The sequence below is a fragment of the Petaurus breviceps genome, unplaced genomic scaffold (assembly GCF_028583685.1).
Source record: "Petaurus breviceps papuanus isolate PSGF00001 unplaced genomic scaffold, PetGlider_PUasm1.0 173, whole genome shotgun sequence".
Lineage (NCBI taxonomy): Eukaryota > Metazoa > Chordata > Mammalia > Diprotodontia > Petauridae > Petaurus > Petaurus breviceps.
The window spans coordinates 16,566,855-16,586,731 of record NW_027185759.1 but is presented as its reverse complement, the minus strand read 5'-3'; the positions used below and the strand labels follow the sequence as shown (position 1 = coordinate 16,586,731).

The window sequence follows — 19,877 nt, the reverse complement described above, 5'->3', positions numbered from 1 at the left end:
AAGGAAGGAAGGAAGGAAGGAAGGAAGGAAGGAAGGAAGGAAGGGAGGGAGGGAGGATTAAGCATATACTATGGGCCAGACTGTGCTAAGTACTGGGGTTACAAATACAAGCAAAAACAAAGACAGTTCCTGCCCTCAATGAGCTTCCATTCTGATAGGGGAAGACAAACATAAAAAGGAGTTGGCAGGGTGGGAAGGAAGGTTCCTGGCATGGAGGCATGATTTGATGTCTAGAAGCCAGGAACTGGACTGACCCGGGAATGAAGGCCATTGGGCTCTTCCACAAAATGGCAGCTCCAGGAGGAAGTAACCAATGTGAGAAAGAAGCAGGCCCTCCCGGGAGAGGGTCTGTGTGGAGATGGCCCCAGGGGTGGGTAGATCTTGCAGGGCCCTAGACATTGAGGGAAGTTCCAGAATGAGACAACATACTTTGTGAGTCCAGAAGCCAGGGACAGGACCTGGAGAGGAATGACTAGTCAAGAGACCCCACATCTAAGAGAAGCAGCACTCAGAGCATTCTGCAAAGCTGAAATCTTTGGTCTTGACTGACTAAAAGAAGTCAGCTACTGTGGGCTTTAGGTATTGTGTGCAAAAAAAAAAAAAATCAGTAGCCTTTCCTGGAGAAAGGTTTGTCAGTTAACGAGAATTTATTAAGCACCACTTTGTGTCTGGCACTAGGACACAAAGAAAGGCGAACTCAGCACCTGCCCCCAAGGAGCTTGCAATCTGATGGGAGGGGGAAAGAAACCAGACACGGACAGGGTAAACGAAATAGGCATTGGCGGCAAGGCCCTAAGGTTAAGGAGGGCTGGGGAAGACTTCCTGCAGACCTGTGTTTTAGCTGAGATGTGAAGACCCCTGGCACCAGCCAGGGGGGCCAGTGAGTACTTGCCTATGATTGGAGAAACAGTTGTGGTTTTTTCGGAGGCCTCAGCACTAACAGAAAGGCTGGTTCTCTCTTCTGTTTTTCACAGAAAAGAGAGGGAAGCTGTGAGGGTGGGGAGGTTGATAACAGCGAGATCAAACCTTCCCTGGCCTTGGCCAGAAACGGTTTAAGCAGGATGAATGGACCCCCTCGGGCTGGGAGGAAAAAGAGCCTGAGATGGCCCCTGAGGGAGGCGGGCTCTGGGGCGCCCTGACACAAAGCCACCCGATGGCTTGAGTGCCTGCTGAGAGAAGCTTTTAACTTCCAGCTGTGATTCAGGGCTCCTGGCAGGGAGGGACGAGGAGGAAAGGTACCGCATTCTACTGTGAGGACTTACAGATTCCGTGAAGTTGAAGTTACTCTAAGAATATTAACCCCTGCTTTGTCAGGTTTAAGTCCTACTGTTTCAATAAAGAGATTCTTTTTAAAAAAATCTTTTACCTATGCCTTTTGTTTTTAATATCACTGATTTTCCTATATAGTCTTTCCTCCCTACCCCAATCTCTTTGCCTTATATTTAAGAAAAATCATTTAAGCAAAATCAATTGACCCATCATCCCTCATCAACTACCGCCGAGGTTGATAGCAACATTCCTTTGCTATAGCCCCTCCTTCCCCCCAACCCCACATCTCTCTAATGAAAAGAAAGGGGTGCAATTCTTCATCTCTTTTTTCAGGTCCGGTTTTGTTCAATCATTTTCCAGTCCTGTGCCACTCTTCTAGACCTCATTTGTCATTTTCTTGGCAGAGATACTGGAGTGGTTTGCCATTTCCTTCCCCAGTTCATTTTTCAGATGAGGAAACTGAGGCAAGCAGGTTTAAGTGACTTGCCCAGGGTCACACTGGTAGAAAGTGTCACAGGCTGGAATTGTCCCTAGGACAATATACTAATTCCACAGTTTAGCAATTTAAATTCTTCGCCACCTGACTCCAGCTTACTTTTCCAGATTTATCACAGATCTAGAGTTGGAGAGTACCTTAGAGCTCATCCAGCACAACCCCCTATTTTACAAATGAGGAAACTGAGGCCTCAAGAAGCTAAGGGATTTGCCCAAAGTTACTAGGCCCAAGCCTTCCTGTCATGGGCAGGATTTGAAACTAAACCCAGAGGCTCCAAAAGACCAAGTGATCTTTCCATTTTACCAGATTGTTCCTTTTTTCACCAACATTCAGTTCAATTCAATTAACGTTTATTAAGCGCTGTGCTAAACACTGGGGATACAAGCGACAGGCCCTGCCCTCAAGGAGCTCACAATCCAATGGGGGACACAACAGCCCATGAAGCAAGCTCTATACAGGATAAATAGGAAATAATGAATAAAGGGAACACCACAGAACTAAAAAGGGTTGGGGAAGGCTTCCTGTGTGCACTCTACAACCCAGGTCCTGCTTAAACTATTGTACTAGCCTAACAGCAAATCTTTCCCCAAAAAAAACTTTTTTTGCTTAAAAACCCCCAAACTTTGCTTTTAGTCCCAGTGTTTCCCTTTCCCTCACTATATGGGGCAGCATGTCACTGTGTGGTGTGCTGGTTAATGTTTAACCACTGGCTCCTTTGGGGAAAATGTACAGAGGACAGACATATGTTTAATTTTAAACTGTAGCATTTGATGATTTCCAAGGTGTAAATGTTCATACTGAAGATTTAACAATAGGCTCTCTGGAACCTGTTGAAGCTGTCTCTTGCGCCCCTGCTGGAAAGAGCACTGGATCTGGGGTCAGGGGTATGTATATGTTCAGTCATTTCCGTTCTGTCCCACTCTTTTGAGCCCACGTGGGGTTTTCTTGTCAAAGATACTGGAGTGGCTGCCATTTCCTTCTCCAGCTCATTCCACAGATGAGGAAATGGAGGCCAACAGGATTAAGTGATTTGGTCACATGAGCAGTAAGATGAGTCTTTCTGACCCCAGGTCTGGCACTGTGTGCTACTGTCCCACCTAGCTGGAGTCAGAGGACCTGAGTTCAAATCCTGGTTCTGTTATTTACCACTTAGATGACCTTGGGCAAATCACTTCCTGAAGGGCCTGCTCTGTAAACTGAGGTCGATGGACTTTACCTTTAAGATCCCTTCCAGTTCCTACTATAATCTCATGTTTAAGAAATGGCATAAAAATTTCATCTAGGAGAGGGAGGTCCTCGAGAGAGAGAACAAGACTTATTGGCCACTCGTGGAACCAAGAAATGGTTAAAAACAGAAACAACAATAAACCGGGGATGGAGTCCTCCAGCATTGGGCAGAGCCTCAATTTAGGGTTTGGGGGAAAACATGGAGAGTAATCCCTCAGGATTAGTGGGAGGGTTACCCACCCAACTGGAGGGAGTGGTCACAGTGATGAGATCACTCAGCACTCTAAAGGTGCCAGGACATTCCCTTCTCTAAAGAACTGGGCCCTTTTCAGTACACCACCACAAAGTCAATGCCCTATTCTAAAAAATCAAATTTTTCTATATCAAATCTTTCTTTAAAAGTCTTACAGGAGCTCATGACTTAAGAAAACTATTATGCATTATTTTATAATGGGATGAATCCTTTTGTAACGTGATTTTTTTGTTCCTTTTCATAAATCCAGGCTCTTAGAAGGTCATTGATCTAAGCATTTCCAAGCACAAGGTAACCATCAAGGGCATGTCTATAAATGGATTGTTTGTTCTGCCTCCCGGAGGAAGGAGCTGCCATCATGAATGGCCAGCTGCCTTCAGTCAATAGTATGTCTGCTGAGAGCCTGCTCTTCACAAACAGGTTGTTCAACACTGGGCAAGTGACTGTATTTAGTGCTTCGGGCCACTGGAAGACCGTAGATGACAGACAAAGCTTCCTGGTGATGAAATCACAGAACTCGGAACCCTCTCGAGGCCTGCACATCTGGTCTTCTCCTTTACAGACAGCAGCGTCTATAAAGGACAATGGAATTGAAACTGTAGATTTCACATGTTTGCACTAGACAGCAAATTGGGAAGTTGAAGAATTTTCTCATCTGTGCAATTAAATAAACAATAATGTTGTGTCCGAACAACAATAATGATAACTGGCAGTCACTTTGTGAGCCGGGCAACGTGCTGAGAACTTTGCAAATATCTCCTTTGATGCTCACAACAGGCCTATGGGGTAGTGCTACTGTTATTCCCATTTTACAGCTGAGGAAACTGAGGCAAAGGGAGGTCTCTCACAGCAAGAACACCAGAGATCTCATTAGGGAATTTCACCCTTAATGAGAGTCTCAGTTTCTGGACTTTCATAAAGGCAATTTATTTTCAATTTTTAAAAGCCTTTTTCTAAGTAATTGTACTTAAAAAAAGGTGTATTATCACTTTTAAGTCTCACAAAAACCTTCAGAGAGTAGATGCAGCTGTTAAAAAACATTTTACAAATGAGGAAACTGAGTCAGGTTAAGGTAACTAGGCCAAGGACACAGGGGTTCTTTGACTCTAGGCCCCCAGGGCCTCCCACACTCTCAGCCACACCCCAATGCTGCCTCTCTGCACATTTCTTCCTGAAAGGGGAAAAACACAACCGATTCAAGGGATACAATCCTCTCTTTTCCTGGCAAATTCCCTGCTGAGGACCAACAGGGAAACTTGCCAGGCAGGGACCTGCCTACAATAACTGCAGGATTCTTCCAAGTGCCTGCAATGTTCCTTAGTCTTGCTCTGTTGTGGGCCATCCAGGACAGGATGGAGACTTGTTTTTTTTTCTTTTTGGAGGGCAGTTGTGGTTATGTGACTTGCCCAAGGTCACACAGCTAGCTTTGTGTTAAGTGTCTGAGGCCAGATTTGAACTCAGGTCCTCCTGACTCCAGGGCTTCTATTCACTGTGCCACCTAGCTGCTCTGAGACTTGTTTTTTCTTTCTTTAAAAAAAAATCTATTTTGCAGATGCTTTTTATTTCTATGACATAGCCATTTTTATCTCTGTCCCCTTCACAGAAGCACCACTGTCTCTGCTCACTTTCCTTTTATTTCCATTCTCACATGCTTAATCTTTTAAAATGCCATTTAAGTACTTTATTTATAGAATAAAGCTTTTCTACAATGCATTTCGTCCAACATTTACTTAGTAAGGCACTGGATATAAGGTACACAAGTTCCCCAGGCTACAAACCTCAAAGTCACTTTCAATTATTCCTTCTTCATCTTCCTCCTCCTGTTGAGGTTTAGGGGTGCTAGGACCCCAAAATAGCAACATGAGAGTCTTATCCTAATGAATTTGACACAAGGGTTCTTTCAGTCAAAGACAAAGTTTATTAAAACACTGATTGAGGGTAGGTTCGATTCTGAAAGTTCTCTATACTGGCCAGACTCTTACAGAATCTGAGCATTTGTGACACTTGTATTGGCAAGTGTACTAGACTGAATCTGAGCACTTTCATGGAGGCAAGATGGATCTTTTAGACAGAAGATGGTGGGAATAAAGGATCTTTAAGGAAGTGGTCTGGAATAGGGCCAGCTGCAGACAACGAAAGGGAAATTAATTAATTGGGAAAGGCCAATTGTCCCAGGTGAACGCCAGGGACCTGAGCCAAGTGGGAATGTCCAGGGGCTTTTCCTTTTTGGGGTCCAGATCCCAAAGACATGGTCTTTTCCTTTGGGGGATTCAGATCCCATCCCCATCAGCCCCCCCCCCCCCCAGCCTGTCAAGGCCTCTTTATTCTCTCACCAACATTTGTTTCCTCTCTCATTTCTCCATCCCAACCATTCTAGTGTTGGAGGCATCATGTGCTTTTTTGAAAGAGAGACATTTAGAATTTCAAGAGTGGGTTTGAATCCCAGCTTCGAAACTAAATGATTGGAAAACTTTGAGCAAATAACTTAATTTCTCTGGACTACACTTTCCTCACTTGGAAATTACAGAGGGGAGACCCCTAAAATTCTTTCCAACTCAAAATCAGTTCAAGGTTTTCTTGCCTTGAGGATCAAGAATTAACTTTCTATCTCCAATTCATTCTTCAGCAAACATCCAATTATTCTACCCAATGCAGATCTCTCTACTTAAATGCCTTACACAGATTACCAAACAAAGCAAACTAAATAAACTCTCAATTCTTCTGCTCTAGAGCCTCCATTGTCTGCTTTAGATGAAGACTTTCATCTTATTTTAAACAACTCAATTTCAAGTACCCTGCCCTTCAGGCAAATTGAGTTACTCTCTAATAGCTCCAAAATGGAGGCTGGGATGCATCATCCCAAAGGGCAGGTACTCAACTGGAGCTGCAACCTGCCTCACTCCATGGGGCTGTCTGCACACAGTCCCACCCACCCTCACCCCTTGTGATGACCCTGCTCTGTCTCCTTCCAGTGCTAGCAGTCTCCCAATCTCCTAGTTACTGAACTCAGGGCTTGGCCCTTAAGGCAGTTATCACCTAAACTGCTACAAATGGCACTTGTGCAGGTGACTGGGGAGAATTCTCCACTCTAGACCTTTGCAGCAGGTGTCTTGTGCTCTGTGCTTGAGAGCAATGAGAAGGGAGTAAGAGCCCTGCCTCCATTTGGTAAGACAGAATAAGACATTTTCCCCCCAAAGCCCAATCATCTCCTGAATTTCATTGCCATCTTTCCATTCACAACTTTGGTGTCATTTCATATTCCTACTGTACCCTCAGCTCCCCAGCTCCAAACCACGGGCAAATCTGATTGGGTCTAAGCTCCAAATCCCTCCCATCTGACCCCTTCTCCCCGCTCACACAACTACCACCCTGGTGTAGGCTCTTGTTCAGTATTGAAAAGATGTGTCTTGTCAAGGGGTTCATTTAGGTTTAGATAGCTTATGTGTGCCAGAAGTGAGACAAACCCAGATCTTCTTGGATTTAGGCCACCTCTCTATCCATTATGCCTCTTCTCCTCTGAACATTATTAGTCCATTTTCACAGAGAAATATACACATAAAGGAGGTGAATCTAAAAAATAAACTACTTATAGGGGGTGGTGATGAAGAAAGCTTGGAGACCACTTCTTTAGTAGGAGAGGGGAGAGTTGCTTCCTGATCCCCCCTCCATTCTAAATAATTGGAACTAGCTGGACTGTCCATGTTGTTACATATGGTTGAATGACCAGCCTACTGAATTAGTTTAGCAAATTAATTACTGTGCCTAGATCTCAGATTGGAATTTTCAATGGAAAAATTGCTCAGTTAGATAACAACCCTCTCCCAAATCTACAATTTATTTTATTGCTTGATCTCTCCCTCACCCATATTCTTCAAGGTCTTGTATGTTTTTGATCCAAACTAGATTTCTATGAGAGGGCAAACTGGTGTCACTAATGACATCTTTTGCCAAAGCACAGAGAACTCCCCTCTTTGTCCATGAACAAACATCTAACTCGAGGGTCAAACCCAAATTGATCTTCATGTAAAAAACTTTGCCCTCCCCCTTGGCTTGTATCTAGGGTACAGAGTGAATAAAATTCCACTAAATCACTAGTTGCTCAGGTTTTCTGTGAACCTTTAGCAAACGAGGTTGAAGTATTCCTGAGACCATAAATAGCCTATAAGCATCGGCGTTCTCTCCCAACACAAGTTTTCTTGGGTAACAGTTTGACAATCATCACTGTTAATATTTTTTTTAATTTTTTTTGGCTTTTTTGGGGGGGCAATTGGGGTTAAGTGACTTGCCCAAGGTCACACAGCTAGTTTTTGTGTTCAGTGTCTGAGGCCAGATTTGAACTCAGGTCTTCCTGACTCCAGGGCCAGTGCTCTATTCACTGTGCCACCTAGCCACCCCCATCACTGTTAATATTAATGATTGTCAAGTACTGATTCAGCTTTAACAACACCTTTCCAATTCCCTCCTTGTCCCCAGATCTTAGCTCAGAGGCAAGAGTTCTTAAGTTTATATATACGTTTATAAGTATATATATATATATACATGTATATATAAATTAATTATATATACAAATATGAATGTATGACTATAATGTATATAATGTATAAATACAAATATCAATGTATAAGTATATATAATGTATAAATACATGTATATGTATCTAATATATTTCAATAGGGTTGATTTCCTTGGTAATCCCATTCATTCTATTTCAAGCATTTAAACACATGATTCAGAGAAACCATCCATAGACTCCCGGGCCTGCTCAGAGCCCACATCCCAGACGTGGTGTCCCTCCTTGCTCCTTGCAGACAAAGAGCCAGAATTCTATCTTCCTCTGAGTTGTCCTCCACAGACAAAAGACTTGTTGCACTTAGCAAAGCATCTCTTAGAAGGCAGCTGCTCACTTCCTCGGCAGTTCTTCAGGGCTTAGCAGGCATGAGAAGCCTTATGTGAAGCCCCCTGCCACCATCTGTGACTGTCATCTTGGACCCTCTCCAAGCCTTCCCAAGCCTCTCCAGAAATTTTATGGGCCTGATTTTCAAAAGCAGACTCATTCCATATGTAAAGAGTTGGATAGATGCACAGAACAGCACATGCAAAGTATGAGTGCAGATGGGGTGCCCGGTGTTTCACACCAAGGCAAAATGTGAATGTGGAAGATGCCTTGGAAGTGAGGCTGGGTCCCTGCCCGCAAGCAGGCTGTGGGTGCCAAGCCCGAGTTCAATTTTAGAAAGTGTCAGGGAGCTTTAAAAAAAAAACCACCATTGGGGGCCTCAATTTGTTTGCTGGTAGTGGGCAGGGTGGGTGCTGCACTCTTTATTTTCATGTAAAGGTAAAACAAAGAGGTTCCCACATTTCTCCTTTTTATTTATTGCCAAAGTAGTGCTTTTATCTCAGGCCCAGAGCAAGAAAAGTAGCCTGGGAAAACTTAGAAAGAGCCCAGAGACCTGGATTTGAATCTCACCTCTGACAGTGAGCAGGGGAAGCTGAAGTTTCCTCATCTGTCATCATTGACAACCATAGTATCAGCTAAGATTTGTATCATGCCTTAAGGTTTTCGAAGTGCTTTACACCTCTTTATCTCTCTAACTCTTTGGGCTAAGTGCTATGATCACCTCTGTTTTATAGATGAAGGAAGGGATAAGAATTTATATAGTGGGAGCCCTGGAGAAGAGATTGCAGAACAATGCTCAATGGCAAGAAGAGGGAAAGCAGCCCCTGGGAGTCTATGGACTCATTACCCTTCGACATAGCCATTGGGGTGGTGGGTCAAGGATAGCCACATAGTGGTTACAAAATCTGCTACATTCCCAAACTGCCTAATTAATGAATTAATTAAATGTCAACACAAAAGGCAGGAGGAAAAGCTGGATGAGGATGAGTACAGCGTTGTATCACGGGTAACCCTCTCATTCACTAAATCTTTATTCCTATGTGATGACCACAGCTCTGTGTCTCAGGAGTTCTCATCCATAAAGCCAAAGGAGGTGGGAAGGGGATGGGGAGTAGTACCAAAGGGAAAAAGAGAGGGCGACATACTCCTCAGCCATCAGAAAATGGAGCTCAAACGCAGAGAAAAGGTAAATCGTGGCAGGTTCTCTTGGATGGGACCCACCTCTGAATCCCTTCCTTCTGCTCTAAGAACAATTAACTATAGTGAAAAGCTATTGGAGTTCATGCCAGCCAGCAGCAGACCATCACTGGCCATAGGAGCGTCTGTCTGCCCCATAGGGGGAAGAAAGAATGTGGCCTGCCAATTCCCCATCCCTTCACCCTGAGGAGGAGCCAAGCAGCAGAGCCTGGGTCCATCTAAAGAATAGTCTCACTGGAAGCTATGAGTTATACACCCCTTGAGAACTGTAGGGTATTCCCTGCTTCCAGCGTGGTGGGCAATGATCAACAATTAACTCTCCAGAAATGCAGGATACACTCAATTTCAATCTTCAATACAGACATTTTCTTCAGTCTAGGCTAGGGGTGGGGAACCTGTGGCCTCGAGGCCATCACGTGGTCTTCAGGGTCCTTGAGTGTGGCCTTTTGATTGAGTCCAAGTTTTACAGAACAAATCCTTTTATTAAGGGGATTTGTTCTGTGAAGTTTGGATTCAAAGGGCCTCAGGGCCCCAGGTTCCTCAACTTGGGTCTAGGCAATCAACAGAACTCATCAAGTCCTAGTCTGCAGCATCCAGCAGCTCTGATGTGTAAAAAAAAGTTCACATTTTCACAATGGCTCTGGGAGGTGGTGCCAACCTGCCCCAACTTACACCCCAGGAGGTTAAACTGAACCGAATCTTTCCTAAAGAGCCCTAGTTCTACTATTTAATGACAGCCTGCATCCAGGAGAGCTGCAAGGTGTGAAGCCTTGGCCTAGATGTCTGTTCCATTCTATGCTGTTGTTCAGTGTCCAACTTCCTGACCCCATTTAGGGTCTTCTTGATAGAGATACTGGAGATGTTTGTAATTTCATTCTCGAGTTCATTTTACAGATAGGGAAACTGAGGCAAACAGTTAAGTGACTTGCCCAGGGTCACACAGCTAGTAAGTGTCTGAGGCCACATTTGAACTCAAGTCTTCCTGACTTCAGGCATGGTGCTCTATGCAATATGGCGCCACCTAGTGCCCTATCTTTTATCAGAGCCTTTCTTTTCCCATGAGGGAGGAGTACATCTCTTCCTGGCAATGATGAAGATTCTGTAAAATATATCAGACTCAGGCAGGAAGGAGGATTTGGGGTATGAAAAGAGGGAATTTAGAGCATTTTCTGATTAAGTAAATCTATGCTGACCATACCCCTTAGACCTTGTGGTCATCCAGAGAGAGAGAGAAAGAAACAGAGACAGAGTAGGTCACCCACTCTCTGAGGGGCCTGGAGGTTGGTTGTAGAGCCCTCCCTCTTCGTAGGATGGAGCGTATAACCTTCTGTACGTGCAAGACCTGACCCTTCTTGGTAAAGAGCATCAGGTTAGTGCCTCCCAAGGCCACAGTGTGGTTAAGAACATGTGTCATACCCAAGCTCAACTGCGGAGGCCAACTGACTAGCTTTATATCTTGAATTTACTCACCAAGTACATTTGCAAACAATCATATTTTTTGGAGAATAGAAAGAAGGAAAGGTATAGGTTAAACATTATCCAACAATCATAGCAAATGTTCATTAGATGTTTTCAAGGATATATTATTGTTATTCAAGTATATGCTATTACAGATTGCTAACATTTTAACCCTTCATAGAGTATACGGAGGACTCTCAAGGTTCATCAATCAATCAATAAATCAATATTTATTAAACACCTGGTACTGTGCTCTGTAGTCTCTATATTCATCCGACATCTGCCCAAACCAAAAACATGAAGAAGTTCCTTGGCCCCAAAGGATTTTTTATTTCTAAGCAATGAAGCTGGTCGTAATTTTTTTTTTCTCCTCTTCCCTCTGGGCCAGGGAATATGCTGTCTGTAAGAAGAGAGTAGAGTCTTCCTGACCACATCCTTCTTTGAATTCTCTTCCTGTGTGGTCTAGCCTCAGCCACCAGCTCCAGAAATCCAGAAGGTGGCCAAAGAACAAATGGGCAGATGAGGAGGGACCTTGGTTTTCCTTCGGGAAGAATTATCAGACATGTTCCCAGACTCCTCAGTACCTGGAGAAGGAGGTACCAATCTTAGGCTCCAAGGTTTGTCTCAATCTTAGGCTCTCAATGGTTTGTCTCTTGGGCAGATTTTGGGAATCCTCTCTCTCCAAACTACTAATTCTTCTACAAGCCAAGTCCTGACTGTTGGGGCTCTATGACATGTTGCAATGTGCAATTTATACTTGGCATATATTAGGTGCTACATAAATGTTTATTGATTGATTGATACCAGCAACACTGATTCAACACAATCCGAGTGAAAAATAATATATAAATGCTTTCATTGCCCTGAACAATGGGTAGGGCACCCCAGAGGGAGAGACAGACGCAAGCAAGACCTGCCTAGTCCTAAAGGAGTTAGTTTTCCACGTCCAGACTAGGTAGTTGTATGCCCTTGGCATGATTTAAAAAGTATCCCCTATGGATTACTGCATAGGGGATGGAGGGAGGGAGGGAAAACTGACACTTTCACTGCAGTGTGGACTAATGGGTAAAGTGTCTTTCTGACTTGGAGCCACAAAGACCTGACAGCTGCAGATAACTTCCTAGTGGTATAACCCTGAGCAAGGCACTTAGCCACTGTATGCCTTAGTTTTCCCACCTGTAAAAAGAAGATAATAATAGTTCACATGATACTGGGCTTTAACCCTTCTCAGATTTGGTTTTCTCATCTGCAAAATGGGAATAATAATTGCATTTCCTCCTAGAATCACTGGAAGATCCAGTGAAATAATATTTGCAAAACACTTAGCAAATCTTAAATGCTATATAAATTCTGGTTATTATTATTATTTAATTTTTCTAAGCTGACAAATACCCAGGAAGTCAGGAGATTAATATGTTGTATCTAATCCATAACCTTTTGTGACTGGATGAAAGGTTGTCCACCAAAGTAGGCTACTCTCATCCTGTGCCTTTGATCACAGACAGGGCTCCCTTTGCCAAGAGTATCCTCCCATCCTGCCCTCTCTCTTACTCCTCCATCTCTACCTGAGTAGTCTTAACCATTGCTGAAGTCCCAACTAGTGTTCCCTCCTCCCAAACCCTGACCAGCTTCAGAAGCTATAATTACCTTCCCTTCCTCAGACCTCTGGCAGGGCTGGTTTATGCAGTTGCCATTTTCTTTTTGGCATCTTGCTTTTTATGTGTATGGTCAGAGCTGGGACTAGGGCTAGGCAAGGCTGGCAACCTTGACCACATGGGGGCTCCATACCCAACCAAGTCCGGTCCCCTGCCTGAGGCCAGAATCATCAGAACCAAGCAAGGGGAACCGGGGATTGGAGATACCCAGGCCAGGGGAGGAGCACAAGGAAGGACTTTTAAAAAGATGACTATCCAGAATTACAGCTTACAGAAGAGTTTTATAATGACAACTGCTGCTTATATGCCAGTCTGCAAAGTGCTTTCAATAGCAGCTAATTGGAGCCTCTCAATAACTCTTCGAGGATGGGATTGTGGATATCATTAACACTAGTTTACAGATGAGGAAACAGAGGCCCCAGTGGATAAAGTAATTTGCTCAAAATTATACAGGAATGAAGTCAGAGTCAGGATGTGTACCTATATGAAACATCCTCTTGGTAGTAACGGTTTGGGGCAGAAATCCTTCACCTTTTTTTTTTTAATTGAAGTCCCCTTAGACTGATGAAGCAATGACAAGAGACATCACCCTCACACTCATGTTGCCCAGAGCAGGGGTGGGGAACCTGTGCCCCAGAGTCTTCTTTTGCCCCATTTTCATGGTATTTTGCACAAACCTGAATAAATTAAGCACTGGAATCTTCAATGCTAATAAAGTGATTTAGCCCATCTCTAAAATAGATTACTCTTTCTTTTTCTTTTTTTTATCAGTTTGTCTTAGCTCATAAGTTTTTGAGGATTGTATTTATTCTTATTTGTTTCTCCAGTGCTAGTACAATGCTGGGCACAAAGTAGGTGCTTTGTTAGTGTTATTTAGCTGACAAATTTTGTCCTACATTTTGTGACCCCATTTGGGGTTTTCTTGGCAGAAATACTGGAATAGTTTGCCATTTCCTTCTCTAGCTCATTTCCAGATGAAGAAACGGAGGCAAACAAGGTTGAGTTACTTAAGGTTGGATTTTAACCCAGGTTCTCCTGACTCAGTCCAGCATTCCATTCACCATACTAGCTAGCTGCCCCTAGATGCTTAAGAGATGGCTATTAACTATTGACAAATCAGCTCTAGTCAGTCAACTACATGTCAGGTGCTAGAGATTCAAAGACAAAAAAAAAAATAATCCCTGCCTTCAAGGGGCTTTCATTCTTTTGAGAGAGAAATGAGGGCAAAGAGGCTTACATGTAAGTCATCTTACTGAGGCTTCACAACAATCCCATCATGTTGGTACTGCAGTCTTTATGGAGGAGGACTTATAAGACCACAAATCTGCAGCTGGAAACAACCTTGAGGGTCATCATAGCCAATATCTGAACACCTGCACATTACAGATGAGAAAACTGAAACAGAGAGAAGTAAGGGACTTGGCCAGGGTGACAGTGCTAGTAAGCCCATGAAGTAGGCTTTGAACCAAGTTTGTCCTGATTCTGAGTCCAGTGCCCTATGTATTACAGCAAGACCAGAGAGGTTCAGGGTTTTCTCATGATAACAAAACACTGTGAGAGGCAGGATTTGAATCTAAAGCTTATTGGAAAAGCCAAGTACTATACACTGTATACTCCCTAACTGTATCTTGATTTGAACCTTTCTCTCCTTTCATTTCATCAAACAATTCTCAAAGGGATGTTACAAGTGAGAGGACCACATTCTAATTCACAGCAAAGGTCAGTGTGGTTGGAGCCACATCTGTTGGACACAGGCACATATAGGCTAAGCTTGTTTTTCCTTTAGAAAGGAACTAAGGCTTAAACCTTTAACACAACTTCCTGATCATCCAGAAACAAAAGGCAACTGGTAAAGAGTCAACCTGGACACATGCTTTGACCAAACTGCCCCCATGGCAAATGTGGAAAGCTGTGCCCAGCTGAATCATTCAATGGTGTGTCCTTGTTGACTATGCTTTTCATGCTACTGTGAAGCTAATCTCCTTTTGCTACTTTCTGAAAGTCTTATTTAATTTCAATCCCGAAGCCTTTGAGACAAACCAGGATTGGATTTTGGAGCATTTGTTGGCAGGATTGGATTGGAATGACCTTGTAAATGGCCTCAAGGTATAAGTGAGGGAAGAGCAACTTGTGTGATTAGACCCCATTTAGGGTTTTCTTGGCAGAGATACTGGAGTAGTTTACCATTTCCTGATGAGGAAACTGAGGAAAACAGGGATAACTCTCCACCCTGTGGTCCCAGAGCTGCTGACAGTACTGCAGGCCACATGCCTCAAATCCTGCCCATGTCACAGGGATGAGGACCCAGTGACCTGTTGGGATTAAGAAGCAAACTGTCCATGATCATTAAGCAAATAGAGACAGATGGCGATGTGCTCTGAGCTCACCAGAATCATGTCTAGAAGATGAGAAAGACTATAAAAAGCTGTTTGTCAAATTTGTGTAACTTTGTATCTAGGAGTGATTGTGATCTCCCTGGGCACTTCCTAAACTAAAGACTTACATTTCAACATTGTATAAAAATAGATCTTGCTACAAATGACTCTAACTCATGACAGGCTTGTTAAAAGGCTACAAAGTGGCCCTGAAATTCTTAGTTCCCGTCCTGTTCACTTTGGCAGCTTTACATTGGAAATCCCATTGTGACCTTTAAAGTTCGGTGTCGCCCACTGTGTGGAACAGATGATTAAGATCCAGGGCTTGGTCCTTCTGAAGGGGAATGCAAAATGTGCTACTCTGGCTTTTACCCTTCTCCACATTGGGCCATTCGTTCCTTTAGGGCACCATTGTGTACCATTGTCTTTCTGGTTTGGGTTTTTTTTTTTTTTTTACTGTCATTAAATGCCTCCAGTGCTGCCATTGTCAGCTTTCTGGGAATCTGGAGCTCAAGGTTGTCCAGTAATGGCACTAAGGCCATTGTCCAAGGCCTCCCAGAAGAAACCTATGATGCTAAAAGGTATCAGAACGGGGAGTTCATTCCATCTGAAACCAGGGTGCTCCTTTAGTTTAAATAAAGCTGATATGATACTCTGGGGAAATGTATAACTGGGAAAATCTCTTTCCAGTGTGAACCTTAATTTCCTGTGCCCTGTAGTATTGCATCTATGATGCATGGGTGATAACTCTTGTATTTGTGAGAAACTCGGGGAATAAATATTAAAACCTCTATCGATGATTATTGGTATAATATATTTTCCCTGGATATGCCTCAGTTTCTAAAGCCATTTTATTAGTATCCTTAGGCATATAAATAATTTTTCCCCCACAGTCTATGAGTATTACAATTGTCATTAATTTTGTGCCATGTTTCTATATTGAATTGGGAAAATATTTTTTCTCTTTAAATGTAAGCTTTACAGGGCAGCTAGGTGGCGAAGTGAATTGAGCACCGGCCTTAGAATCAGAAGGACTTGAATTCAAATTTGACCTCAGACACCTGACACATTTACTAGCCATGTGACTTTGGGCAAGTCACTTCACCCCAATTGCCCTCCAAAAAGCAAAAAAAAAAAATGTAAGCTTTAAACTTAGAGACCTCTAACAGGAAAATCTCCTATATGTTTTTGTTTGATTATATTCTTAGAAAGATGAGCTTAATAATCCTGTAGTAAAGTGTGCTCTCTATATTTTCAAACCATTAAGGTCACAGAGTGTTTGGAACTTGAAAGGAATTTATAGATCATGTCATCCAGTCCTTCATTTTACAGATTAAGAAACCCAATTGAACTCAATTCAACAAACATTTATCAAGTGTTTATTCAACAAACATTTATCAAGTGCCATCTCTATAGATGGCACTGGGGATGCAAAGACAAAAAGAGGTATAGATCCTGGCCTCAGGGGACTTCAATTATACTGGAAGGGGTTGGGGTAGGGAAAAGAACACGCCGCATACACAGATAAACTAAATACATAAAATACATACAATGTCTTGTGGACTCTGGCCCCCAAAATGCATTTGATGTAGTGACAGAGAAAATGAGATCTGAATGTGTTAACATGTATCAGCATGATCCCTTTAGGAGACGTCATTGAAATTAATTAAAGGTACAGTTTCATTGGGCAAATAAAAATTGGACATAACTTGGGAGGGCTTTAAATATCTAAGCCCTAAGAACAACTTGAGATTTTGAGGGTGTATAGATTCTGAAGTTCTTTGTGGAGGACTTCCCTGAAGGAGGGCATTTCTCTCTTTTCCCCTTTTTATCATTCATGATACCTAGTAGCTACTGGCCCAGAGGGAGATACCCCATTCCTCAGTTCAAGAGTTCATTCATTCAAGAGAGTTTGAGGCACAGTAGAAGGAGCAGAGTTGTACATTTCAGATAAATATCCTTACTAGTAGGCACTTGAGGCCAGAAGCAGCTTTGAGGAAAGGAGTCCCTGGAAGCAGAGAAGACAGCTGACTATGGACCCAAGAGAGAACTCGCCCTGGCAACTGAGAGCTTTGGAGAGGAAGAGACCCTGGGATCCCAACTCAGTCACCCTTCAAGCAGAGATGCTATAATTAAAGGGTGTTGTATAAGGACTTTATGATGGGAAAAGCAACTTTCAGGCCCTGTGGTACCTTTATACAGAGTTATGGTTTCCCTTGGTCATGTGAGTCTCCTGTGTATGTGCCTCATTACTATTGTGCTCTAAATTTGTTCTTACTTTTCCCACAGACTCTGTGAGCATTTGTGGGGGAATTTATCTCAGCTTATATGGAGTGGGTGGGTAATTTTCTAGTTACTGTTTTTAACTATGCCGTCTTCACAGATGCCTTTCTTTGGTAAGAGCTGGTTATATCTAGTGTCTCATGATTCATAGGAAGCACACTAGTAGGGGCTAATGAGCAATCATGTTAGGAGTGATGATTCACAGAATTAATCCTGGATCCCAAGGAAGCAAGTGACTTCTGTCTAGAAGCCTAGATGGGGGTGCTACTCATGTAATTTGAAGAATGAAAGAGAAAGATCACTAACAACGGAGACACCAAGAAATCACTATTGTGCCTGAAGCCTCTGAGCTGGGGTTTGAATGAAACTAGAGATTCTACCAGATATATGCAAGGAGAGAGTCTATTCTATATATGGGGCCAGACTCTGCCAAGCAGGGAAGTGGAGGATGGAACACCATTTAGAGGAACAGCAGGTAAGCAAGTTTGCCCAGAACAAGTGGGTGAAAGATGGCATAAGACGAAATGAATATATGTAGCTCTAAAGCTCAAATTGGTAGGTATACACCCCACGTAGCTAAAACCTAGGAAGGTTAATAAATATATGTAGATCCAAAGCTCACATTGGTAGGTATATACCCCAAGTAGCTACAACTTAGGAAGGTTTCATATCAAAATATTGATGCAGTGTTAATTATGGTAGCAAAGACCTGGAAACAAAAGAAGTGCCCATCAGTTGAGGAAAGACAGCAATTGGGAGCATACAAATGTATCAGAATACTCTTATGCTATAAATAATGAGGAATATGAAGAATTCAGAGAAGCATGAGAAGATATGGTAAGAGGGACAAAGTAAGCAAAATCAGGGAAACTATACTACAATAGTGCAAATGGGGGGGGGGGATCCAATAAAATGAAATGGAACATTTTGTAACTGAAATGACTAAACCAATTGCCAGAGAATAGTTGAGAGAATGTACCACATATGCTGTCAGATACAGTTGGTTGAACTGATATTTTTCTTTCTTTTTAAGATTTTTCTTACAAAGAAAGGCCCAGGGGGGGTGGGAAATATAAAAAATAAATGTGATGTAAAACCAAAAAGCATGATTAAAAATAAATAATAATGGAGAGGTAAGAGGGAGCCAGATTGGGGAGGGCTTTATACAGGGGTGTGCTGGAGCCAGTTCATACCTGCTTAGAGACCTTTGGTTAAATCTTCAGTGTGAACATTTACACCTCAAAAATCACCTTAGGATTCAAATTAGTACTTTGACTATCATTTTGTTGGTTGTCTAGACTTAAGGAAGTGATGGAGAAAATGTTAATAATGCCAATTAAACTTAAAAGTTCCTTGGCCTTTTTCAAAGGGACAGTTAACCATTTACCAACACACCCGAGCTTTCCATACTGGCCTGAGGAAACCAAGACCAGCAGAGAGAAGAGGACTTTCCCAAGATTGCACAATAAGTCTGATGGTAAAATGACCATCATAATTCTTAACACAGTCATGGAAACAAGTACTTCTTCTCACTTCTTCTTTATAGTGGGGGTGGAGTGGCTCATAAATGGGGGGAGTCAGATTGCATAAGACCACAGCCTTTCCTTACCTTCTGTCCTTGCCTCCCACAAGTGGAACTTTAATACTGAAACCATTACATGGACTGGAAGGGAATAATGTCTGCATTTTCAAGTGATGAGGAAAGCTTATTGGCCAGGCTGTGAAGGGAAGGTAGAAGGACAGCCCCACCCTATCAGTGCATCAGGACCTAGAGAAGTAGTGGACAAGCCCAGAATAGTCCAGGCCAGACCGAAGTGTCCCAACCAAAAACAAAATGGCAGCCAAGTGACTTTCTTGGGGCAGGGGACAAAGGTCAGGATCATCCTACATGACTGTTTGCAGAACTTAAAAGTGTTTTAGAAATGGGGGTTGTTACTATGTACTGGGGAATACCAGTGCTAAAACTGAAACAATCCCTGCTCACAGAGCGCTTTCATTCTAATGGGGTACAACAATTACACATAAAATAACTTAGCTCTCTGAGGCTGGCAAAGTACTGCACAGGTATTACCTCATTCTATCCCCAAACAGCCATGGGAGGAAGGTGCTACTGCTATCAGTCACTGTCTTCTTCATCTTCATCTTCATTTTCATTTCACAGACTGTCTTTTGCCTTTTTTCTTGTATCTCCAGCACTTATTGCTTAATAAGTGTTTACTGAATGAATGAAATAAGATAAGGAAGCTAAGGCAGACAGAGGTTAAGTGCTTTACCCAGGGTCATTCACCTAGAAATCCTCTGAAATCAAATTGGAACTCAGGTCTTCCTGACTCCAAACCCAGCTTTCTACCCACAGTGCAACCTGGCATCTTCACCATATATGTAAATATATTTAAATGAACATATTTACATATACACACAAAGCATAAACAACGTTAATAAATGCAAACAAGTACAAATGGTTAAATACGAGGTAGTTGTAAGATATTAATTATCTTTAATATATACATAATTATATAGTTAGAAAATATTAAAATATATGTAAATACACAACATAAACATAACATTAATAAACATACAAATGGACACAAAGTAATTGAAAATATAACTATATATGCACATAATTATGTTAAATCACAAAATATTAAAATAAATGTAAATACACAAAAATAACGTTATTAAACAAAATAGAGTTGAATGGAGGATAATCTGGGAGGAAAGGAGAATGAATGAATGAATGAATGAATGAATGAATGAATGAATGAATGAA

At 42.4% G+C, this 19,877-nt stretch overlaps 1 long non-coding RNA gene across 1 annotated transcript in view; it reads right to left on the bottom strand.

The window, feature by feature from the left end:
• Positions 1-19,877, bottom strand: part of LOC138157721 (uncharacterized) — a 27,922-nt gene that overhangs the window by 7,588 nt on the left and 457 nt on the right. The gene's annotated exons all lie outside the window — the stretch shown is intronic.